The sequence below is a fragment of the Chinchilla lanigera genome, unplaced genomic scaffold (assembly GCF_000276665.1).
Source record: "Chinchilla lanigera isolate Chin_1 unplaced genomic scaffold, ChiLan1.0 scaffold00002, whole genome shotgun sequence".
NCBI classification, from domain to species: Eukaryota; Metazoa; Chordata; class Mammalia; order Rodentia; family Chinchillidae; genus Chinchilla; species Chinchilla lanigera.
This window is the reverse complement of record NW_004955403.1, coordinates 20,128,634-20,154,971: the sequence shown is the minus strand read 5'-3', so window position 1 is coordinate 20,154,971 and position 26,338 is coordinate 20,128,634. Positions and strand designations below refer to the sequence as shown.

The window sequence follows — 26,338 nt, the reverse complement described above, 5'->3', positions numbered from 1 at the left end:
TCAGTGTCATGACCTGAATTTAAAAGCTTATAGATCACACCCTACAAGCACATTCTTCCTGACATATATCCAAACACCCTGCCATCCACTAGGCTAGCTACAAGGGGGCCCTGGTTCTCCCATACAGAGCCAGCATGTGGCCTATCAGAAAAGATTCCATTTATTTTGTTTCTTGATGTTTTATTCTGACGTGATGTGGGATTCTTACCTCCTGGTCATCCAATCTGAGACGGATACAAGTAAACATGAATTGCACTATTTAGATTTTCATTTTTCTTATTTTTCATTCTCTAACAAAACAAACAACACACTGGGTCCTATCTGAGCCCTGTTTTATTTTTCATGTGTCTACAAAATTAGAAGATTGGATTTGTTGAGCATTCTCCTCTACTTCTGTACTCTGTCACATTTCACAAAACAGGCCATAGGGAAAGGAGAGGAAGTGTGTTACTAGGACTAACAGGCCACCAAATAAGAAGAGTGATGAGTGTTTGAGTGTGCGGCGCACAAGTGTGACTTCCAGATGTGAGATGCCCAGTGAAATGGTGGCCTCCCCAAGGTCACGGCCTCCTTTCTGTTGGCCTTGTCTCTCTCTCTGTCCACCATGATGCCATGCAGATCATGGGCTCTCTGACAGTTGTTGAATTAGCTGTTCAAAGACTTTGTTTATTCTTCTCCAAGGTGGCTCGCAGACCCAAACCTGAGGCCTGTGTAGGTGCAGGCGCAGACTGCTGTAGAGATTTGTGTTCCTTCCCTTCTCTTCATCACTGTTTAGGCCAGCGCGTTGGGTGAGGGCTAGATTTATGAACCCCTCCGTTGGGCTGCCTGACTTCCATAGTTCACAGCCGGGCCACCTCGGGATGTGGATTTCTGTTCTTTTGCCATTGTTTTCCCACTCTCTATTTCTAATTTCTCTTTCTTTTTCAGAGGGTGATGCTGTTATTTCCACCCCGAGTGCTTGGCCCCACGATTTGGCTCTGGGCTCTGTAACCCATGGCAACAAGAGAAGGGAAGCAGGTGATTGCACACACACACACACACACACACACACACACATAGACACATGCACACACACACACTCGGGTCTCTCTCCCTCCCTCTGTGCTGCCTGGATGCACAAAGGGAAGAGCCCGTCCTATCTGCTGTGCTGATTAGAAACCCAGGCCTCCCTCCTGGCGCCAAGCGCTCAGGGCTTCCGGGTCACAATGCAGCAGCTACTGAGGAGCAGCGCGGCCTCTCCTGCTTGCTCCAGTCCCTCATATTTCTCCAGGGCAGCAGAGTAAAATCTGACCTTGTGCCCACAGTTAGAAATACCTCTGCAGTATTCCATTGTGTGCAAGCTGGAACCGTATTTTATGTCATCACAGGCACTGGTAGGATTGTGCCCGTTAGTAATAACTGAACTTACACAAGGAAGAAGAGACTTCTTTCCACGTGATTTTACAAATGGAAATCATAATTAAGTCATTTAAAATTTAAACTCTGACCCTTAAGCCCCCTTCCGTGTTTATGAGTTCTGGGAAGCTTCTACCCAGTTCAACAATTTTTTATTTCTTGACAGATTTTCTAGTTAGTTTGACTGAAGTGATTGACTTATGCTCAAAGTGGTAAAAATTCCTTCCCTGTTTGTGGACTAGAAAGGCCTAGTGGATGCATTCTTATCTCATTTGGTCAGGACTGGTGTCCGTAACTTAATAAAGAAATCATTTTAAATGCAGCATCATAAAATGATACAAACAAACCCCCATAACATTTTATTCTCATCTAAAACTTATGAGGAGAGATTAGTCACCACTCTTTTAAAGTAGGGCCATGGTCTGGCACCTACAGTCAAAATCAACTTTCCTGCATAAGCTGCATTCACAATACATCACTTACAACTTCTAGTTTTAGTCTCTTAGAAATATAGGAATTTAAAGATACTTGAAAGGCAACCTGATTCCAGAACTTGCCTAGTTTTTCTAGTTCCCCCAATAATTCACTGCCATCTCATTCTCACTTTATTGGGAAGCAAAGGAACTTGGCTCATTATTTCCAAACAATTCAACGTATTTTTCCTGGAAACAATAACTTCATTCTCGTTTGCATTCATGTTGCATTGGTTTGTATGTTACTCAATAGAAATTATAAAGTACAGAAAAGAAATGGAACTGGAAACAACAGCCTTGGGAATAAACATAGCACCTTTGATGAGTTGGACACCCATCTGATGGGTGCAGGGATGTAGACATATTTATGAGAGCAGGACCTGGCATCACAGTGTGACTTGAAAGTGTTAGCTATTCCAGCACTTGCCAGTTGAATGGTATTACTCATATGAGGTATATGTAAATGTGATTCCTAAGACTGGAAAACTAATACCAGCTGGAAGTAGGTAGCCCCTTTAATTGATCTTTTCTACACACATACTCCTGAACCTGTTAGTCATCTATAAGATCAGTTCTTCATATTTAACATTTGAATCTCCTCCCCTGTCCCGTTCGATCTTCCTCATATTCCACATGTCTGAAAGTAAGCCCTTCTCTTCTTTTGAGAGGGAATACAATTGCTGATTTGGCCAGCAGGAGAACGCCTTCACTGAAGAAAATCTTAAACCAGTTAAGCCCAAAGTGAGGATCCAAGGGCCTAACCTGCCTCATGCTCCTCCAGATTAACCTGCAGAGTTTCTGAGGATCTCTGGAATTCTTCAGAACACAAATGAATGGAAAACTCTAGAACAGTTTTAGGCTCAAGAGCCAGACAGAGCAGAGTTCAAATCCTCATTGTGCCACATACTATCCGTGTGACTTGGGACAAATTGGTTATTACCTAGCTCTAGTTTCCTCAGAAATAAAGTGGGAATGATATAGCTACCAATAAAAACTGAACATAAGGTGAAATGATGCATGAAACGTTCTTGACATACTGAGGTGCTCAGCATGTCCCCAAATCAGTTCCTTCCTTTGATGGTCTATTTTGTTTAATGGCAGTCAGTTCCCAAGATTCCCTAGGTTGTAAACCTTAGTCACCACTGACCTTCCTTCCCTGGACTAAACCTTCCCGTCAAATCCATTTAGTCATTTGGGAAACAGCATTTCCAGCCCTTTAGCATCCGCTTCTCAACTTAGCTTCTGTTTCAGTCGCACTGTTATCACCTTGGTTCATGCCTCCATTGTCTCCTACCTTCTGCGCCCGGGAATTCTGGACTCATGTCTGACCAGGGACCTCCTGGCATCACAAAACGGTTGATCGTGAGGTTGATCGTGCGCCGAGCCCCTCAGTCTTGTCTGGTAGTTCATCAAGTGCAGTGCACAAGGCCAGGCTAGGAATTCAAAATCTTCCAAGCTTTGGCCTTTTTTCTTTTCCAGGCTAATCTCTGACTGCTTCCCACGCGGTCCTACGGCAGCCAGAGAGACTCCTTTCCATTCTCCAAACACAAGACTTTTCTCTGCCAAGTCTGAGGCATTTTCTCTCCCTCAGAGCCTTCCGGCCTGTCCATACTTCTGCCTGTGTAAGTCCCACTGAAATTACAAGCTGAACCAGTGTTCTTTAAAATGTTGTCCCATCTTCTCCGCTTTAAACATCCTCCCCAACCTCATCTCCCGAATGGATACAAATCTTCCTCAATTGTTATCTATATGAGATTGAACCTGGCTCAGAAACTTGCTGTAGCAAACTTCAGAAGATGTATCTTGAGTAAATATTTTTGATAGATAAATCCTGATGTCATAGATGAGATTCAGATGAGGAAGCAAACAAAGGTGGATACCAAGCACTGTGGATTCAGAGTGTATCACCTCCATCCGGGGCCTCTCAGTAGAATGTGTTTCTCCTCTTGACATCTTAGTTTTCTTCTCAGGAGGTTGCACATGGAAGCAAGGTTGGACATTACAGTTTTTCCTTGATTAGGTTTTGTTACACATTTATTCTTTGTTTTTTAGAGGGAGAAAATTACTACATGACTTTAACAAGGGAAAACACACATGTCCTACCAAGTGTCTCTGACTGCCCTTTCCTTTCCTGTCTACCAAGTTAGCAGTGAAGTACATTGACCACAATATCCAGATAAATATACATATATGCAAAATGTACATTTAAATATATAAATTTTGACCTCCTTCAAAATTTCTGACTTATATGTATCAAAATCCTTTCCCCTCTCCACCACAACAAATCTAAAATGTCATACAATCATTCCACAGTACAACCATGAAAAAAATGGAACATTGCTTTGAATAGTAGTAAAAGAACTCAACTGTCATTACGAACTGAATGAAGCCGAATATCCCTTATTCTTTTTATTAAGCAGGACAGACTGGCTGATGGAGAGGTGGGGTATTGGCCTCCGACTACTCGAAAAAGCCACCATTAGCAAACAAACATCTGCTTCCTCCCCTCTGCAGTCCCTGCCAGCTGCAGTCACGGCACAGTAAATTACACTGCTAATTCTACTGGTTCATTCCTGCGTTTCTCTAATGCAGAATATTGATTTGTGCTGGGGAGCCTGGGCTTGCAGATTCTAAAGGTGCAAGCAGGCAAAGTCTGGTATTTTCAACACAGGAAAAACCTGTGGTGTGGGAAACTATTGCTAAAGTTAAAAGATACCCAGTGACAAACTAAAGCTGGAAATGGTACATCACTTCATGGAGAGTATTCCCCTTAGAGGTAGAACAGAGAAAATCATAAAGAGGAAGAAAGACCACTCTTTTAGGCCTTAGGGAAGGCAGAATGATTCTGGCCTATTTTGAAGGATGGAGTAAATGAACTTGCAGGTGGATTGAGGAAATATAGTCTGTCTTCAACTGGTTATTTGATGTGGAAATTCTATTTTGAGAAAAACAAACCCTCTACAACAGGTTTCTATTATTATGTTGTTCTTGATTTTCTGAGGCACCAGAGTGAACTGGCTGAAAACTAGATTCTGGGGTCCCATACTACTTAGTAATGTGGCTTTAGTAAGGTTGAGCTTGTTTCCTCTTCTCTAAATGGCAGTGATATCTCTGTAGACTTGTGAGAACAGAATGAAATATTACATGGAAGTCATCACAGCCCAAGGGACGTCACTGGATTTATGCACAGGGTTCCATGTTCATCATCCCCAAAGCTTAGAAATACAAGGCTATGCTGCTCTGCAGGTATAATTGAGAAAAGTAGAACAGGTGCTTGAGAACAGGACACCACTGAACAGACATCATCCAGAGTGTACGCACTTACTTTTCTGGTGAGAAGTGTCCTCTGAAGGAAAGGAGATACATACCACCTATGTAAAGCCAACGGGAATACCACCAGGCCTGCAGGAGTTGTCAGATTGCTTATGAAGTGAGACGGGCTAGACAAGAACTTCCTATGTATGATCACCCCCAATTTACCAGCTATTGCATTCCAAAGAATTATTCTGTGTCTTTCTGGCTACTTTAAATTCTACTACCCCTGGAAGAATGAGGTATAGAAACCAGATTCAGGATATCTTTTGAAGGTGAAGCTGATATCCAAAGCAGATGTCCTGGTGTGATACCCTCACCTATTCATACAGCTGGTTTTGCTAAAAGTGGCTTTTCTGAAAGGTGACCTGAAGACCAGAACACTTAAAATCATAGGAAATCACAGGAGGTTTAAGAAGACTTAGGATTGATCCTTTCTGAGTTCTAAGGTATTGACTTAAAATGAATGTTTGGAAAGCCACCCTTTCATTTTGTGGGGACAAAGCCCTATGAGGCACTTGTATAGATTATTCATCCAACCCACACAATGTGGTAAGAACAGATACCATGGTGCCCATTAAAAAAGGGGACACTAAAGCTGAGAGATTAAAGCATGAAATTGCCTAAGGGTTCAACACCAGTAATGTGGTCAAACTGAAACGAAATCCATGCATGTCCCTTGAAGTTCAGAAACAGTCTTAAATTCCCTGCGTTACCACATACATTACAATAGATAAACCCCATAAAATTGCTAAGGTTCAACCTTTTTTTTTTTTTTTTTTTTTTTTTGGTACTGGGAATTTCCCCTTGGGCATCCTGCCATTGATGTACATCCCTATCCTTTAAAAACATTTTTTTTTAAATTTTGAGATAGAGTCTCACTCAGTTGCCCAGGATGACAAAAAACTTGCAGTTCTCTGTCTCAGCTTCCCTAAGTGCTGGGAGGCTCAAACAATTTTGCTTCACAGAATATCAAGTTCATCTATTTCACCAACTTCATTTGACCCATAGCATATATTTCATTGGATCTTCACTATAGAACTAGACTTTTTGTAGCAACACTATACAGTTATCCAAAAAGGAATACATCAACATTTTTTAATGTTTTAGTTCAATTTAATTCCATTTATTTCATTTTTCTGCTGCAAAATACCAGGGGAACCCAAGTTAGCCTACCTCAATGAGTCATATATGAATTGACATCTTCTAAGAATTTTGTAATTTTTTTTTGTTTTGTTTTTGGTTTTTCTCCGGTACCAGGAACTGAAGTCACGACCTTGCGCTTGCCAGGCAGGTGCTTTGCCGCTGAGCTAAATCCCCAGCCCCGAATTTTGTAATTAATCTCTGTATTTCTTATCAGCTTTGCTATGTTCTGACCAGCTGAGCTTATATGTGTGTTTTGCCCTCGTTGGTTGCTGAAGTGTAACATATTTTGCCCTTCTGACTTTTACATTACTCCTCAGTTCTTTCTATTCTCAGCTCAGTGGTATTGCTGGAATAATTACTTCTCCTTATCTTTCCAAACATGAGCATCATTTTAAATACATAAACTATATGAATATAATTATATTAAGTTTGCTGGAACCTAGATAATATTCTCAAGGGGGACCAAACTTTACCAAATTATATATATGTATGATATATTTTAATAGACATTTTTTAGAAAAATCATTCATGATAGCGTAAACTAGCGAACTATATCACACATAATAAATATGTACATATAATATACATACATAGACAAATATTTTGACATAATAAACAATTCATTCAGTAATAACTCTCCGTGTTTCAAGTTTACAGCTAGTTAACGCGTGGGTTTTATAAGCTTCCTCTCTTCTGAGCCTCAATAACTCTGTGTATCCCTCTGTTTATCATTATGATCAGATAGTTCTTTAGAAAGCCATTCCACTACTCCTCTGCCTCTATTCTTAACTTTCAGTTCTTTCCTATAAACCTTTTGTCTTTTTTGTTGGGCATTGTTTTTGTTCTGTTTTATGAGACAGGAACTCACTATATTGCCGAGGCTGGCCTTGAACTCTAGGTTTCACGAGATCTTTCACCTCAGCCTCCGCCTAGCTGGGCCACAGGCACATGCCACCACATCCAGCATCTCTTGTTTATTGTATTTGCTTTTGAAAGACATAATTTCTTAATTTACTATAATAGGAACATTCATATGATGAATTCAGTTATCTTTTGTCCAGCTGATGCAGGGAGAATGTTGATGAAATACCATTTTTCATTTGCTTGACACATCTTACTTTTGGAGAGAAGGTTTACTATTGCTGTCATTTGACATGAATATTATATGTACAGTACCCATGTGTCTGGAGTTGGCTTCTTAATTTTAAAAATTGCAAAAGTATATTTGTATATATTTCGAGCAGTGTCTGGGTTAGACTGACAAATTTCCTATTTTTCAGTAATTATGCTGTTTGAAGATCTTTCCTAATTTTCAGCCTTTGAATTTCCTCATGAGGATGTTCTCCGTCATGGCTTGCTTGTTAACAACAGCACAAAGGATCCAGTACCCTCTTTAGCTATGATCCTTTGGAACTAAACTTGCTCTGGGAAATGCAAATATTTTCCCACATTGACAAAGACCTGAGCTGGTGGTGTGTTGGTCTTTCATCAGGATGGCTTACATTAGGAGTCATATATTTTTAAAAGCTGAGATGTTTTCAAGTAGGTGGTCTCCTTCAAGGTCTTCCTTGTTTAAATGTTTGAAAAGAATCCTCTAGATTCTTAGAAACGATGACTCTGTAGCCAGAGAGCTCACAAAAGCACTACCAGTGCTGCCACAATTTAACATCCTGTTTTTGTCGATCTCCAGTAGCCACCTCGGTAGTTCCGAGGCACATTCCTGCACACTCACTGCAGGATGCCAGGACCATTTCCTCATTTTGTGCAGCTATTTTTATTAGGTTGTAGACAATGTGCACATTGGCATGTGGAGGGTTAACACTCAGCTGCGTTGTCTCCATGTGCCCCTACTCACAATATGTTTCCTTTGAAGCAAAGGGAAAGTGTTTCAAAAGACAATCACTATAGTTCTATGCAGATTTTTCCTGATTCATGTATAGGAATTTTCAATGGAATTTTTAAATGAGCTAGAACAATGTAAGAGATGGGTATAATACCTAAATTATTTTTATTAAAAAACATTTAAAATTTAAAAAACTTAGGCATAGTATAAATATCTGATTTATTACCATATGTGTTTCTTGAATCGTAAAGCTGTAGTAAAAGTTATATAACGCTGGCAAAAAGAAAATAGTGTGGTCTCTTTGTGAAACTAAATGAAACAAAGTATAAAGTTTGTGATACATTAAATCACAAACATAAATATGTACTTTATGGCCAGCTGTTATTTCTAAATGTGCACACTTTAAAATAGAAACATTTACCCAACGTGCTGATTAGCAATTTCCCAGTTCCAAAGGCCCAATTGCATTTAAGATGCAAAAGATTAAAGTGCCTAAACAGATAAAGTTAATAGTTCATCTTCCTAAATGCTTTTGTATGCTCTAAGTCTTACATTTCCTTCCAACTCTGTATACTCAAGGGCTAGAGCTACTTTGATGTGGATTTGTGTTTTACCCACATGCTGTTGTTGGAACGGAATCTGACTGCATCTCAGACACCCAGAGACATGTTCTGCACATGAGCGGAGGCCATGTGGCCCCTGTTATTTCACACTGTATGTGCAAGTTTTAGGGGGAAAGTACACTGTTTTTCTACCATGTGTTACACATATTCAACTTTCATTTTGGCTAAAAATCATCTCAGCTGCTAATATTTGGTCTCTGGGTGATTTTGCTTCTCTCCTGCATAAAAATTGGTTAAGATGGCATTGATTGGAAAATGCAATCCCCAAGGGACGCCTTATTTGCTGGCCCATGCGGCATCTCCATCTCTGTAGGTAGAACGGAATTTGTAAATGCCTCTAGTCCTTTAGGACATGTGGGCCATTGCCAGTTCAAAAGTTCATATGATACCATATGTCCTAATAATTTTTATCTACATCTAAAACAATACAGGACTGTCAAATAAAATCCTACATGCAAACAAATGATGGAATGCAGGGGGACCCTCGGCTCTAGCCTTTTCTTCTTTGTCCGACAAGCTAATGCAATAAGGCCAATAATAAAAGGTTGTGCACTAGGCCTAAAGCCTGTGACTGATAAAAAAGAAATGTTGGAAACCGATGAAGCTTTTGCACAATTAGATTTTTTGAGGCTGTGCTGTAAGGATTGCCCAGAGCCTGTTCAGTCCTGATTGATGGTAAAATCATAACTACATCATATTAGCTGTAGAGTTCACTGACAGGTTACTACAGATTAATATTGCCACTGCTGTTCACTTACCATCAAACCAGGGGAAATATGAATTGAGCCGTTCTTCTAACAAACCCTGAATATTAAAAGGTAAGGTGTTCTACCGAACAATCTCCCCGTGCCACTAGGGAACGACACAAACAATGTCTATTTGAGAGATATGCAGATACACTACAGCATACTAATTAGTTCTCTGCTAGGAGAGTCCCATCACATCCGGCTGGCTAATGACCCTTCATGTGAGCTTGTTCCTCCAGAGCTCTTGGCTACAGGATTTCAAACGACACCCTAAAACAGGGAGCTGCAATCTTGGTGATTTAAATGCCAGCTGCCAGGCAAATTGCAGCAACATAAATTTGGCCCATGTGTTTTGCATCGTGTGAATATGAAACAGGGGACATCAAGGAACTGAGTTTTGCTTGCTTTGGACTCTAGGGGTTTGGAGTGAGTTATTTTCAGAGATGGTTATCCATTGTATCAGGTGTGTGTGTGTGTGTGTGTGTGTGTGTGTGTGTGTGTGTATGGGGGTCTCATGCCACTTTTGCTTTACTTTAAAAGTCTTGAGAATGGAAGAAATAAACATGTTGCTCTCCTAATTCAATCACGCTGATAATAATGACATTCTGAAATGAAAGCATTTGATCTTTTTGTCATCTCAAATCTTGGATAAGAAGTCAACTGTGAAATATAACCAGAGCCTGTGACTTGCAAAAGTCATTCCTGATGAGAGGCAGTCAGGAAGGAAGCACTTGAGGAAGAGAGGTCTTTTCACATCCAGCCTGCTCTGATAGTAAGAATCCAGGCCTGGCATCAGCAGGAGACCTGTGCTTTGGGCTCTGGACCGGTGCTTGTCCTGTCATAACTCGGAATGCTGGTATGTTCTATTTTGGGTGCAGGGGTTGAATAAACTAGGTGTTCCCCAAGATCCCTTTCAGCTCCGCTACCCTTTTTGAAATTCTACTGTCTCATGTCCCAGGTGGCCCTTGGTGTTCAAAGCCCAGCATCCCCAAGAAGCTGGCTGAATACACAGTCTGGGCTTTACCTCACACAGTTCAGGTGAGTGCTGAAGTTTAAGAACTATTGTCATGAGGAGTGGCAGGGATTTGGCAGAGGTCACTGTAGACTTTACCACGGTTTATAGAGGGAATATGCAAAGGGTAGCAAGTGAGCCAAAGTCTCGGGAAGAAGATCATCATTATCCCTCACTGTTTTAAAGAAAAATGTTCACTTATTACTTAAATTTATGTTTTTCTTTAAAGAGAAAATATAGTGGCCCACAAAGCTGTAAACTATAAAAGTTATAATGTTAATTCACAGGAGACAGAGTGGAAGAGTGGGAAGAGATATTTGCAATGCTTAAACTCTAGAAAAAAAAAGAGCTGACACTAGTATTTAGAATGTAAAAGAACTCCGCAAATGGACCAGAAAGCCCGTGGGAAAAATGCAGAAACTGTATGAAACTTAACTGAAGGACTCAAGTTTGAAGGGGTGCTCAAGCTGAAGGGTCAAGATTTTAGAAAACTGGGTTGTTCTGGTTGTTTGCATGGATGTGAGGTTGTGGGAACTCTTTCTCATCACTGCAGAGGAGTAAAGGAGTATGATCCTTTTAGAAAGCAATCTGATGATCTCAATGGCCTTAAATATGAGGATGCCCTGAGACTAAGGGGGCAAGATGCCCTTCTTACCCAGGGTAGCAGGAAACCTGAGGTTCTGGCATAATTAGTAATAGTGCCACTTCTTACTCCCCAAAATGTCCTTACCAAAATAAATTACATACTCATCCTACTTCTGCAGTTTTACCTCTAAACACATATCTTGAAAATATTTTTATAAAGGGATCATACACAAGAATGCCTTTTTAGCATTATTTGTGATAATGTGGAATTGAAATCAATCTTTGGAGCCTTCCACTAGAGGAATTGACAAATACACTGGGGTCATACTTTCTATGGTATGCCATATAGCAGACAGAGGTGATATTTTAATATGTCTACAGTATATAGCAATATGAACTCATTCTAAAAGCAAAATTATGAATGTAAAAGCATGAGATTTAAAGCAAGATTCTGTTTGTCCAAATTTTAAAACAAATTCAGATTTGTTAAATGTAAAATAATAACAGATATACAAAAACATGTACACATGTCAAAAATATTGAAATGCCTATTTTAGGGCAAGAAAAATATAGATGATCTGAGGTGATGAATTTAAAAATTCAGTTAAATTAAGAGGAGGGTCTTGTATGGAGTTATGTGATGATGTGTAATAAAAAGAGGTGTGAAATTATTATAAACCACTGCCCTTGAGGTAAAAAATAAAGGACCAAAGAGGGACTATAATATTATTTTCCATCTCTGGGAAAGTAGTGAAAAAAATTTTCCTTCAAATAAAATATGATCATAATTAGGAAGTGATAGTTCATAGGATAATTTTGAAGTTTGTCCTTATAATGGATTGACAACTGGTGGTCAACTTATAACCCCCAGCCGAACTGAGTAAGCATGGTGCTGGGTGTGGGAGGCCCACCTGATAATTGTTGCCAGCAGCATAAGAGGTAGAACTGGAGAAGAAGTCTGTTGGGAATTGAGAAGGCTGTTGAGAGCTAGTAGAAGCTGTAAGAAGTTGTTGGGTTTTTTTGAGGAGCTTGCCATGCTAGCTTTCCTGATGAACTTAGCTGTTTTCATGCTCCAAGGAGCTTAGGACATTGCTGGCACTGAGAATAGCTCTATTTCACTTTGGGGGAGCTCTGGTCCTCACTCTGAGCATTGATTCCTGGTTCCAGAGGGGAAGATGATGCACTGCCAGTCTCCAGGAGAAGCTTGCTGCATTGGCTTTCCTGATGGGAACTCAGCTGTCCTGATCATTGGAGGAGCCTGGAACCTCACTGTTGCTGAGTGTGGCTGTGGTACCTTTCAGGGGAACTCTGGTTCTTACTTTGCGGGTTGCTTCCTGGCTCCAGTGTAGATCTCTCTGCCTACTAGCACAGATCCTTCATCCCACTGGCACAGACTTTCTAGATTCCACCTCTGACCCTTGGGCCTTCCCAGTGCAGATCTGTGAAACAGGCTTGCATGAGACATTGTCATAGGCTCTGGGCCTCCAGTTGCATTCATGGGAGGCATTGTTATGGGCTCTAGGTCTTCAGCTGAACTCATGCAGGACCTTATCATGGGATTCGGGCCCTCAGCTGGACTCTCTGGTCTATAGTGTGTGGACAGATTTCCTGCACTCTCTTGTATATGCTTCTTTGTGTGACTATTATAAATAATCTTATAAAATATGTGTCCTGTATTATATTGTTCCCCTTGCAAAAAACCCCAAATCATGACAGTCCTATACAACCTATTCAGGAGAATGGCAACTTTGATCTAGATAATTCTACTCTCTAATAATGTGATGACTGATGGAGGGACCTCAGACATTACTATCAGTGAGACACTCACTTTATAGAAAGGAAATTTTACAGCAAGGAGTATTGCCAGTGGTAATTACAAGGTACATGTTTGTAACTCTCTCTTACAACTTTAAGTGGCTGCTTATTTCCTGTAATATGAAGTTGGAGCTCCTGATCTTGGTGAGAAAGACCCTGTTCCATTTACTTCCCTGATTTCTCAATATTGATGCTTTCCTCTCCTGAACGAGTCCTTCTGTCCTTGATAACGCTCACAACATGTGTCCTGCCTGAATTTTCATCTATTCTTCTTCCCATGTAACTCTAATTTTCAGTATGAGTTTGAGGCGCAGATCTTCTTTAGAGCTTTCCCTTATCATTGTGAACCCAAGTGACCGTGACTTTCTCCTTCCTGCAGCTATTGTATTACTGTTTGGAATTATAATTATCTTCTCATACATGTGCTTTCTTTGTACAAACTAGGTTTTGTAATCTTTTTAAACTTCACTAATAGTTCTAAGGGTTTTTAAAAATATCATTAAAATATTATTGAATAGGTATTGACCCTCTGCTTGGATATCGAGGGAGACTGCAGTGATCCCTGGGATGCTATCCCTGATTTCAAAGGTGCTTATGGGCCAAGGGGCCAACAGAGAACAAAGAAGTGAAGGATATCAGAGGGCATATAGAGGGACAGGCAGGGTTAGAGACAGTGCTGCAGGTAGGTCAGGGGTGAACTTCAGTGCCCCTTCCCATCTCAGACTAGACCGTAACCTTTTGTGTAGGTGGTTTTAAGTCCAAAACCTCTCGGAGAACATCTGCCGATGCTGACGATCAAGTTTTCATGAAATAGTTGCCCAGTACAGGACCAACACTTCTCTTCTCTGCCTGGTGCATTCTAGGGAAAAATCACTGTTGAATGAACCTGAACTTTGCAGGGGGAAGTGTTCACTGATAACTGCAAACAGGGAGTGGTGTCCTTACCTACCTGATTCAGGATTGTGCCACAATTCCTGATAGGCAATGGTGGCATGGGGATGTTTGGCTGTGGAAGATGGGAAGGCGGTAAGTAAGGTAAATAAGGGAATAGCCACTTAAGAAGGGGCTAAATAATAGGATAGTCAGTGTTCTCTTATGTAAAGCTGTTTGGGGTCACTTTCCCAAGGGCAATTTAGTGACTTAATCAAGTTGTGGAAAATTCAGTTTCCTCTTCCAGCTCCACTCTGCCATCTTTAGCATTTTTTCTTTTAATCCTCAGATTTACTGCATGTTGGACCCGGATGACCCCTGTGCTTCTAGACTTCACACCTTTGCCAAGGTGTGGTCCAAGGCAGAGTAATAGGAATTCCTCTCTTCAAGATCACCTTCTGTGTCAGAGAAGGATGCTCCCAATGGACTTGCCTTTATATCTGCTTAGCCAGAACTGAGTCTCTGGCTACAATAGCCACTACAGGATCTGTGGCTGTCTTGTCATTACCGTAAGATGTAGACTTTGCTGGTGTGAAGAAAAAGAGGGGACTTGTGGGCAACTAGCATAGTTTTCACAGACCAAGTCATGCCACCCCCTTGGGGAATAAAATGTTCATAAAGACCAAGTTCTTACAACTATCAGACCTGGAGTCATGATCCTTTCTTTGGTGGGTGGGCAGGAGTTTTCTTTCATATAACTTGTTCCTATACTCATTTGCACAACTATTCATTCATCATGTATTTATTGAGTATTCACAAATATTCTTAAAGTTGTTTGTGTGATGCATCCCTTTGGTAGTCAGATGAAGCTTTTTGGGAATATGATGTTTAAAAGCATTTAATAAAATATACAGAACTAGGAAGGAAAGGAGTTAAGTTGAAACAGAATTTACCTTGTATATTGTGGCCAGATCTGTGCTGGTGCTAGACTAGAGAACAGCAGTGATTAAGGGAGGAACACTGCCCTTCTGGGGCTTCCCTGGGGGAAGAAACAGCAGGGCAAAGTGTAGTTTAAGACTGATAGAGGGGCACAGGGGGCTCTAGGAACACATTTGAGGTAGCCAGCTCAGTCTGCAATGGGGATGGAAGAGGACAGAATGATTCCTGGGTATCTAAGAAGAAATCCAAAGGAGATGATCAGGAAAGAAGCTGTGGGAAGATCATTCCAGTGGAAAGGAAAAGAAAGAGCAAAGAGACAGGGTGCAGCCTTTGGAGACTGCTCTTAGCTGAATATTTCTGGAGCATAGAGGTCAAAGGGGTCCGTGGTTCCGGGCAGCTGGGTAGAGATGAGCTGGTAACAAAACACTCTTATAGGAGTCAGGCGCTGTGCTGAATGACTTTCCACACAAGGCAGCTTTGGCTCGTAAAGACATGTGACAAGGCTGCAGTGACCTTGTTGAGTTTTGCTCGCTGTTCAATCTGCAGCGCTCAGCATAGTGCTATATTAAATAACGGTTACATGGAGGAAATGCCAGTGTCTGGGTTTCTAATTCCTAGGCCAGAGCATTTTGAGTGGACTCACAGCTGCACGTGAGAACATGCTCTGACTGCTCCTAAATGAGCATCCCCTCCAAATCTATTCCCTTCCACTCCTTTTATTCTTGATTTAGAACGAATGACCTCTCTTACATATTCAACCAAAATAAGTCAAGTTCTTGTTTGCATCTGCTCTAATGAGGTGGTATGGATAGAGCTCAGGTGTTGAGACTCACTTAGGACCAAGGAGAAGGCAGAGTGTGGGCACTTGGTCCCTGGGCTACCACAGGGATTCGGGGCTGTCACCCACTCTACCACAAAGCTCCACACAATCATCCAGTGGATTCTGTCCTGGTCCCTTCATTTTTTATGCAAGTTATAGACCCATGCTCATTTCCAAGGTTTCTTTATTCACTCTACCAACAATATCCCATGTTGACAGAAATGTGGCTTGTGAGGTGCATTACACAGAGACACATGTCTGTCTTCCTCTGTTTGTAGAGTGAGATCAAGATGGGTAGAGAATCAAGTTGGAACAGAGGACCCGGATACTCCCTGAGAAGTCGGAATGTCTACTTAGACATTAGACTTGCAAGGGAGCTCAGATTGTGATCAGGAAGATCCTTCTCCCTACTGAGGCTCATTTTATAGTGAGACGGTTGCACTTGATCATGCCAGTTCCTGATTAGGACTGTAGGAGTGAAGTTGTCTAACCTCTCAGAATTTAGCATCTTCATCTCTAAGATGAATGTTTTGTTATACATGTCTTTGAAAGTCCTGGCTAAACATAAATTCTGTGATTTTTCAATCATACCATACTCTTTCCCTGTACATGACTCTAATTCTCACTAAAAAATGTAAAACGTAGCCTTCTTATTTCTTTCTAAGAGAGTGACATATAGCTGAAATTTTAAAATTGATCCACTTTTTGTCACATGGACACTATTTTTTTATGGTACCCTATGATTCATGAGCCAATTTGCTGCACAAATCTCAGATGATATGAGTGAATTATTCACATTTCATAGTGGAGACATAGTAACTTTTCATTTCCCAAGTCATTTAAAATATCTCCTAGATTCTATATTCTGTATTAAAACCAAAAATCTAGTAAAACACATAATTTGTCTATTTTGGAGTATGTTGAATAACTTTACATTGTGAGCATGTGCTTGTGAGAAAGTAACGGAAACGGATAAAATCCACATAACCTGGCGTTTTTTGTATTCCAAGAGCTAAAAATGCCATTCTGAGTGACAAGAAAATTCTAATGTCAGCCGCCTCCTGATTTGGCTTAATCAGAGTTTCAGCTCATCAGTTAATTTCACTGTCTGATCCTTCATTCCTAAAATGAGAGATAACCTATCTGACAGCCAAATAAAGGGAATAAAGTTTGCAAAGCACTTAAGACATCCACAGAATAATTTGAAAAGAAAAAAGATAATAATCCTCTTGAATTAGTCTTTGATGACACGGTGGATTGGCCCCATGACATAATTTATAGGCCCCTTTCTTTGTCCACAGCAGACTCACAAGATCTGTGGTTGTGTTTCCTTGAAACTGCACTAATTTTTGGCACATACCAGGCCCTGACCATGACCTGGATTTTGAGCAGAAGACCAAGTTTAGACCACCAAAGTTCTCCTGCCATGTTTTTCTTCTGATAAATACCGCAACGTACACATGTTCAAAAGAAAAAAAGTGGAAAAGATATATAAATTACATTTTCAATTTTTTATGCCCTAGAATCCTTGATGATGGACACAGAAAGTAGGAAAACTGAGTTGTTTCTTTGGTAGGACAACTTCTAAGTATCACTGGGAAAATGTATAGATTATAATTATATAAGCAGAGGTCTTACAGAGAAAGTTAAGCACATAAATAAAAATTTCAAAAGCATGAAAGTCATTTAATAAGACTGCAAAATTTCTAGAAGTTTCTAATTAGATCTTTGTCTGTGGAATTTGCCTTTGCCTGGAGCGAAAAGCCCAGCTATTTTACAATAGGGTCTTTGCCACCTAACAGCACAGCAGACTGCAGTGTGCCTTAAACAGTAAGTCTGTTTTTAAGGGCTACATCTCTCGGTTTTTTGAAATTTCAATACCACATTTTCTGAAGTTATAACTCATATTGCACATCAGTTATTTCCTTTATTGTTTGTTTATTCAAAAATTTGACCTAGCATTAAATTCTGATGGATTTTCTTTTTTGATGCATAAATTTTAATTGAAGCACAGGATTTCCACTTTCAGGTTTGGGTATTAAAAAAAAGTCACTGATCTTTAAATTGAAAGGTTTGATGGCATATTAAATTTGATGAATCATAGCAAGTGCCCGTGTTTGTTAGCTTTTATAGACCACATTAAAGTGTTCATTAATAAAGTCACACTTCGTTGCCTTGAGGAAGTCCTAAAAGGTTAACGACTTGATGCAGGCTGGTGTTCCCAAGCTCTGCTCTTTGTAGCGAACTTAGTTCCCTTTGCAATTGGAATGTAAAAAGAATATTCCATTTTCTATCTCAAAGTCCAGAAATTCTTTGGACCTTTTCTTTTTCTCCTCTCTTCTCCAATCATTCCTTAGAATCTCGCACCCTCAGATGTGTGTGGGATGAAGTCAGTGGCTTGTTAGTCACAGAATAAACCTGGAGGGCAGTGGCATCTCCGGAGAATTCACCCTCTCTGCTCTCTGGCAGGTCCAGCAGTGGCTTTCAGCAATCAGAGGCTGACTTGACTATGAATCACCCATTTTGGAAGAGTTGCTATTCAAGAAGCATGGTTAACTCTTTGATCTCTTTCCCCAGTAGGCTCTGTTTGGGAGGACAAAATACAGAAATACTCGCAACAATTAAATAAAAATAACTTATACATCACCTATTATAGTATTCTTTATCCAGAAGACATTTGATTATTTATTGATTCATCAGCGTGACTCACATTCTTCTTGTCTGTGGCTAAGAGCATTTAGAGTAATTATTACCTGAATTACTCAAGCCAAAGAATTTCTATGTAAAACTTTTATTTTATGTGTCAGCAACAGAATTAGATTAAACCAGACTAGAACTGTGAGAGTACTTTGAGCAAATTGCTGAACTACACAGTTCCTTAATATTGTGTCAAGGCTTTATAGACACTTAGTGAAAATTCATGCACTCTGTACCCTTCTCAGGAGGAATTCTTTCTTGATAAAGTCAAGTGCGGGGGTAAATTTCTTGAAAGAGACTTGTCCCATGCCTTGATTCTGTTAGGAATTGTTAGTAAAATAAATGACTCATATTGGTTTTATGTGAGAGACAAATCAAAGCATTTCCATGAGTTCGTTGGGCTGACCTGCAGTAGTTTAACTATTTCCTGCGCACCTTGAAGCTGCTAGATTGGATGGGTGATAGTCCCCATGATAGTCATTGTGGAAAGAAAAGTAAAAGTTCATATAAAAGAGGCCACCAAGGGTTATATGGTTGCAATTGTTTCCAGGCCAAAACAACTTTGTATCTGTTTATTATTGTCAGTATCTTGTAATATTGTTCTTTCAGAATCAATAAAAGCTAACCTCCCTCCATGGTTTTACTGCTAAACCTTCCTGGAAGGATGTGTGTACAGAAAGTCTAGAATGACAACACAGCAAAGCAGGCAGAACTAACGGTAATGAATAAAAGCTAAACCTATTTATTTAACAACCTTTTTCGGAGAAGAAGTTGTTCTATTAATGTAAAACATGGGAAAATTCTTGATTTTTTTTCTGAGTGTGAGGTCATTTTTTAATAAGAAGTAAAAGAAAAAAAGCCCAAACAATATAGTAAGGTTTTTTCTTTCTAAGAGGCTCTGGCTGTCAGTCATCATCACATGAGGGTCTGCGTATCCTGCTTAATAGTATGTTTAAAGAAATGGTAATTTTATTAAACTAAGTTAAGAAGCACAATCGTTTACCTTTACCCCCTGCTCTGTACTGCAGCATTCATTCATATTGACTGAGGGTATGAGCACAACAGATACCACTAAGTGTCTGGTGTGGTTTGAATTTGTTTTTTTCTTTTTTTTTTTTTGGTTTTTCTCAGGTACCGGGAACCGAGCTCACGACCTTGCACTTGCCAGGCAGGCGCTTTGCCGCTGAGCTAAATCCCCAGCCCTGGTATGGTTTGAATTTGAATTGTGTTTCCCAAAGCTTATGTGTTGAAGGCTTGGTCCATAGGCCAGCCATGTCCAGAGGTGTAGCTTTTGGAAGTTGATTGGATCAAAAGAGTTCTCATTTTATCACTGGATGAATCCACTGATGGGCTCATGATTCAGTGACGTTGTTGTGCGGCAATAAGAATTTGGGACACAGGGCCTAGTTGAAGGGAATGTGTCATGGGGGTGTGCCCTTGGGAGTGATATCTTGTCCCTCATGCCTTCCTCCTCCCGCCCCCAGCTTTAATCTGCCATGTTCTCTGCTTCATCACAGCCCAGAAATACGTGAAGCAAGTGACCATGGACTGAGAACCCTGAAATCACGAGTGAAAATAAAACTTTTTCTCTTTTAAGTTGATTTTTTCAGGTATTTCATCACAGAGATGAAAAGCTAACACAGTGCCTAATTCTTCTTGATGATTAGAATTCAGAGAAATAGCCTTCACCAGCTTTGGTGCCCTGGGCTGGCCCACAGTTCTGCTTCACCCATGGTGTGCTGGTTACTGTTTAACATCCAGCACCTGGCTGGGAGGATGACCAAGCAGGCAGAGGCATTTTCCAGTGTCTGAGGTATAAATACTACTCCTATTGAGCTAATTTGAAGCTGCCAACTTTCTATTACTGAAGGAGGAGTTGAGAGGAAAGCTATACCTAGACCTCTCCCCATCCCCCAACTACAGGAATATGATTCTGTGATTATTTAACAGATTAAAAGAGGAAAGTTCTGTAGGTTTACTTATTTATGTGTATTTTACCCAAAATCTCTGAAAACAATTGAATCTATGACTAAGGATACTGCTCCCTGATACTGATAGGTGCTGACCTTACCTGAGCATTATAAGAAGCCAGTTCTGGTACACTGCTTTTTCCAAAAGCTCTTGGTTCACATCATCGTTTTTAAATGGAATGTTCTAGAAAAAATTCTCCACACTAGAAAAAATAAAATAGTAAATTATTATTCTTGCTCTCTATCCTTATTTCTATGATGTCTTGATAGATGTATATGTTGTGAGATGATTATCTCAATCAAGCTGATTGCCATATCTACCACCTCACACAGTCATCTGGTGTGTATGTGTGTGCACACACCTGTGTGTAGCAGTGAGAATCCCCGAGATCTACATAACAGATGATATAACAGATTATACTCACCGTGCTGTATATTAGTTCCCAGTTCTCATTCATCTTATAACTAAAGGTTTTTACCGTTTACCATCACTCCAGTTTCACCATGGGTCAGCTCTGGTAGCCACCATTCTACTCTCTGCTGCCGTGAATTTAAGAAGTTCTTAGATTCTACATATAAATGTAGACCATGCAGTATGTTATATGTCTTTCTATTTCTTTTTTTTCTCATTTAGCATAATGTCCTCAAAGTTTTTACATGTCATGGGATTTTCTTTTTTTAAAAAAGGACAAATAAGAGCATAAGGGTAAATCATAATGAGCAATCTGTATAATTTTTAAAAATTCATTTTATTTTATTTACTTATTGTAATACTAGTTATTGAACCCAGGGCCTTTCCCTAAGCTACATCCCTAGCCCTTTTTATTTTTAAGTTGTGTGATAATGTCCCACTAAGTCACTAAATTGTCCAGGTTGGACTCTCATTTGTATGTGATCCTCCTGCCTCAGACTCTCAGAGTGCTGGGATTATAGGTGTGAGCCACCACACTCACAAACATTGTTTTTAAATCAGTGTTTTAAAAAATATGGTTTTATTATTGGAATCAGAGTCTTTATCGAATAAGGTATCTTTGAAAACCCCATTCTTCGTGTTAGTAGAAAGATAACGGGCCACTGAGATCTCTAGCTCTGTCGTAAAGAACCGAGAAAAGTGCGCATCACAGGCATACTGTCACCATACCTACGAAGAACTTTAGAGAAAGTTTGGTAAAGAGGCTTTATGATCCGCAGCTGTTTAGGAGGAATGCCTGCAATGTGAGCAGCCTAGTTTTGAAGATAATGGATTTATGAGTTGCAGGAAGCCAAATGTGCGATCCCTCGGACCAGAATCTGTTTAGTATCATGTTGCTATTTCTCTCCTTTCTTCCCTATGTTAGGTCACATCCCAGATATGAACATTACTCAGAGGTTACTCAGGTGATCCTCGGCCATACTGAGAGTGCAGCTGTGCAGGACTTGACCTTGAAGGACAGATGGCATCAGGAGGAATTCCTTTATACCTTGTGCCGACCAGGGCCCCATTTCTGTCTACAGACAATAAAAGCCTTTCACTGTGAGCTGCTTTCTGATGCGTGCTTAAAACCAAGCTGAACGCATTAAAAGGGCAGAAAGGCAGAAATCTGCTTACTGTGCCCTGTGGGGAATTAAGTACAATTTTGACGGGAATGAATGGAAGAAGAAATAGATTTTAAAAAATATTTATACCTTCGCTTACAAAAAATTGGATACAATATTTATTTCATCTTAATTTCTGATTCATTCCAATAAATATGTGCTGTATTTCCTTTAAAAGTAGATCCTCTGAATAAAATGTTTTTTACAAATTATATCTGACTGACTTTGCTCTCCCTTTCTGGTTTGAATGATAGGATCCTTGCAAGCCCGCACCTTCCTGTGGTAGAATTTAACATCACAAGGACATGTACAGTTCCCTGGAATCCTTTCCAAATTTTTCCTTCTTCAACTAGAATACTTTTGCAGACCTCTTTCTAGTGTTACCAAGGTTCTTTGAAGTATTATCTGATTTCAGAACGACGGCTTAACCATGTCTGCTTTTGGAAACTTAAAATAACTCTTACAGGCTTCTGATTTAGTGCCTCATCCCACCATCTATCCACTTGACCCATTGTATTTCTGAAAAGAGTAGGCAAATTTTTTGAAATTTGGTGGTTAATTGGGTTATACAGAGGCAATGTGCTTAAATGAAGGTAACAATAGCTAACATTTCTGAAGCATTTTAATGTCTCAAGCATTGTTCTAAATGCTTCACGCACATTCTCCACTTAATCTTCACAGGATACTATTCTAATTATCATTTCCATTTTCCAGAGGAGGAAACAGAAGCACAAAGAGACCACAGAACCTTTGTGAGGTCACAGGGTAAAACAAGAAGCCAGTATTCAAACTGAGACCCTCTGCCTGATAGTACACATTTTAATCCACCATGCTGTGCTTCAAAGGGTCATATTAAAATTCATTATGAGCCTATATTCAAGGCAGTGTGTGGGGTAGAAAGAACACTGGACCAAGGAGCTTCTAGAACATGAGCTGTTAACAGGTTTTCTCCATATTTAGTTGTGGAAACTCAGACAAATGGACCTCTCTAGAAAAAAGCTAAGAAGAATACATCATATGAAGTCATCTTATCTATTTCATATGCACACTACTGCTGTTAGTGGGACACTATAAAAGAAGAGCCACTGGGACTTATAGTGAATGTAAGTTCTGGGAGCAACTATTATGGATGACCGTGCAGGTCTTCCCAGGTTGCTTTGCTGCCTTTTACCAGAGGTGAGATGGGGCCAAATTAGCCAACCTGCTGGAGCCACATTTCCTCACCTGTAAGTGGAGACTATAAAAAGTGCCTCCTCAGAGGGTTATTGAGGACGCAGGAGTCATTGAGGACAGGGGAATGGTGTGTTTACTAGCACTGCATATGTATGCTTCTCTGAAGTCTCTATCATTATTTTCATTATACAAGTGAGTAAACTGAGGCCTCATCAAATTTAATAACTCACCTCAGGACATTCATCTTGCTTGTGGTGGAGTCAGCATTCTAGCCCAGATGTGTATAAAAGCAATATGCTATCATTTTCCCAGGATTAAGGACACTGTGTATTATTTATTACCCCAGCTAACATTCCCTTTCTAGGTTACCCTCCACATTCCCACAATTCAAGGGCTACAGGATTAAGCTGTTACCTGTAAAAGACTTCTAGGATCCCCTTCTACCCAGACCCACAATCCTCTGTGATTGGATATGGTGCGCCTCTGCTCCGGTTGGCCAGTGCCATGCACCACACACCTCCATCTCCAGAACTAGGTTTCCTTTCCTGGAAAACAAAGGAGAGTAAATGCATGCTCTCCTAACTCTCCTTCTAACTTTCAAGCCCTGCAAGCAGCAAGCATCCACTGTCCCAGCCCTACTCTACTTGTCACACGTTCACACAGATAAGCTTGCTTTGTCAAAGCTAATTTCTGATTTAGCACAGAATATTGAGAATTAAAGTTACACAGAGAAACTACTGGGAGGGATGGCCTTAGGGTGTCTTGAAACTCACTTAGTTCATACATCAACTGATTAAGAAAATTAAATGCTGTACCTAGGAAAACAGAACATAGGCAAAGAGGAGTAATGTTGTGTGGCATTAGGATGTGCAGTAGAGAACAAGGGAATTGGTGGCTGTGTTTAAATATATGTCAAATATGAATTTATTTCTATTAAAAGCTGCAGGAGGCCGGGGATATAGCCCAGTGGCACAAGTGCCTGCCTGGCAAGTGCAAGGTCATGAGTTCGATTCCTGGTACTAAATAAATAAATAAATAAATAAAAGCTGCAGGATTCTGTAGTTTTTGAACTATTTTCATTATATGAAGAGGGCTACAAAGTCATTTGTGATTTGTGGTGGTTGAACCAGAGTCTCTAAAAATGCTTTTTCTTAATCAACACCTAGGATATTTAATTTTCAGAATAATGAGATTTCTATATTTCAAAACTAAAAGCTCCCAAAGAGCCTTATCACCTCCTAATTGATTCTAAAAGACATAGGACTTCTTTCTACTTGGGTTCCTCTCTGATAACAATACTGGCAATAGAAGCTATCAGTTGCACTTTTGTGCGGACATCTTCTGCCCAAAACTCATTTTAATTTCTCAGTTTCACAATGATGTTGCCTTGAGTCAGAGCGGTTGGAAACATGGCTCCTTTGGAAAATACATCAGATTCCTAGTTATTTCCACCAACTCTTTAGCCCTGATTATCTCTGGTGCAAAAATAGAGAGCTGCACAATTTCTGAGGGAGGTAGACCTACATCCAGAGAGGAGCAAGACCTAGGCATCCCTTCAGGACCTGTGTAGTTTATTTCTAACTGAAGCACTATCCTTAACTCTCCATTTTCCTGCTCTTCACTTTGTGTTGTATGTGTTTGGGTGAGGGACACCTTTAGCGTCATGAGGTCCTTTGGATGAGCTAGAGCCCATCTTGACTGAACTTTTCCAATTCTAAGCCTCATCTTTCATCTTGCGATGCTTATAAAGCAATGTGCATTGGTCAATAAATGTTATTTCCATGCTGAAACACAAAAGTGGGTTCTTTTGCCATTGATGATGTAGGAAAATGTACAGTCATACCATTTAATTTGAGCTTGTAGGTGAGAGCCCCAAATCCTTCAGTACCACACTAAATCTGATTTTTGTTTGTGGCCAGCATGAATGCTGACCCCTGCCCTTTGAATGATCTTTCCGTCTCCCAGAAAGTTCATGAAAAGGTCATGGAGCTGTGCTGACTTCCTGTGTGTGTGCATAGACGTGTCTTTGCTATTGATCTAGGAAAAGACCATTCAGTGGTTTTGCTCACTTTATTTTTAATGGAAACCTGATCAGTAATTATAGACTTTTTCTGCCGAAATTCACACCTGAGTAAGTGCAGAAAGCTAACATCATTTCATGCTGCTTATTTAACCTTGGCCATAACTCCCAATTATATACATTTCTTGAACCCTTAACAAAGCAAAATATGGCACTTGCTGGTCACAAGTTCAAAGCTGGAGAGAGGGAAAAAATGGCTTAATAGCTGGAAATAAAAACATCAATGAATTTTTCTTATGGATTCCTTCATGTCACATTCATATCATGAGCGACTCTGAGTTTTCCCTTTAGATCATCTTGGCATGATCGAGGAGCAAAAATAAAAATGATTTCTAGTACATTCTTGAAGTGATTCCTTCTTTTGATGCTGCCTGTCACCATAAAAGGGGTTATGAATCACTGGAAACCCGCTCTCCCGTCAGCCGCAAAGGCCCCGGATTTCAAATCAGGCTGCACTAACGGTACCGTTGGACGGCTTTAAATCTCTACTAGAAAACTATTGCCATTTACAAAGAACAAGGAGTGTACGGAAATGGTGAAAAATGCACTAGCGTCATATTTAGAATGATTGTGCGGTGAGGATATAACAATACTTTTCAAGACTGTAAGCAGTACGTATATTCATATCTTCCGCTATTTATCTTGTAGATATACAGCGCTGGAAGTTCTCGGCTGCTGGCTGCTGGGCTCCTGGCACTGAGACGGAAAGATCCCGAGGTTTGTCAGTGCCGTATATCACCACAGCTGTGCCCTTTGATTACACTGGGGCGCTACCAGTCATTAATAACAGCGAAGGCTTTTTGTCTGGCAAATGCATCGCTGTACAGTCCTTTCTCAACATCTTGATGTGGTAGCAAAGGTAAATTAAAGAGGAAGCTTGTTTATTTTACAGCCACCCTTGTGAAAAGAGAGGTAGGCTTTCCAGAACTGTTGGAGAAAATAGTTTTTTTTCCCCTTGTTTTCATATTTTTCACTTGCTCAAGGGAGTCCTGTCATAAGTCTCACTCGAACAAACACTATGAGCACAATGTAATTACGATTTTAATTCTGTCACTGTCACACTTGTTGGGCTACCAGGGGGTTACAAGACAAGCTATCATCTAAGACGACAATTACTGTGTAGACTTACAAACACAAGCATGACCATGGTTGAAGATTTCTTCAAGGTCGTAATGTGAGTGGGATTTGCAAACTGGAATGCTTTCCAGTGTGGAAAAAACACGTGGACACATTGGAGGCTGACTGAGTTTGTTGCTTTTTTTTT

The 26,338-nt window shown here is 40.2% G+C and overlaps 3 long non-coding RNA genes across 3 annotated transcripts in view; all 3 read left to right on the top strand.

Moving 5' to 3' along the window:
* The window catches only part of LOC102009338, a 91,402-nt gene extending 65,597 nt beyond the window's left edge, over window positions 1–25,805 (top strand). The window contains exons 2-3 of the long non-coding RNA XR_259187.2: window positions 928–1,017; window positions 25,723–25,805. This is a non-coding gene — a long non-coding RNA (uncharacterized LOC102009338). The remainder of the gene's footprint in view (window positions 1–927; window positions 1,018–25,722) is intronic.
* LOC102009563 lies at window positions 8,556–12,338 on the top strand. Its single transcript, XR_259188.2, has 3 exons — window positions 8,556–10,394; window positions 10,497–10,576; window positions 12,303–12,338. It is a non-coding gene; the product is annotated as an uncharacterized LOC102009563 (long non-coding RNA).
* On the top strand, window positions 19,500–22,033 carry LOC102009790. The gene is made up of 2 exons (XR_259189.1): window positions 19,500–20,089; window positions 21,584–22,033. It is a non-coding gene; the product is annotated as an uncharacterized LOC102009790 (long non-coding RNA).
* Window positions 25,806–26,338: the final 533 nt, after the last annotated feature.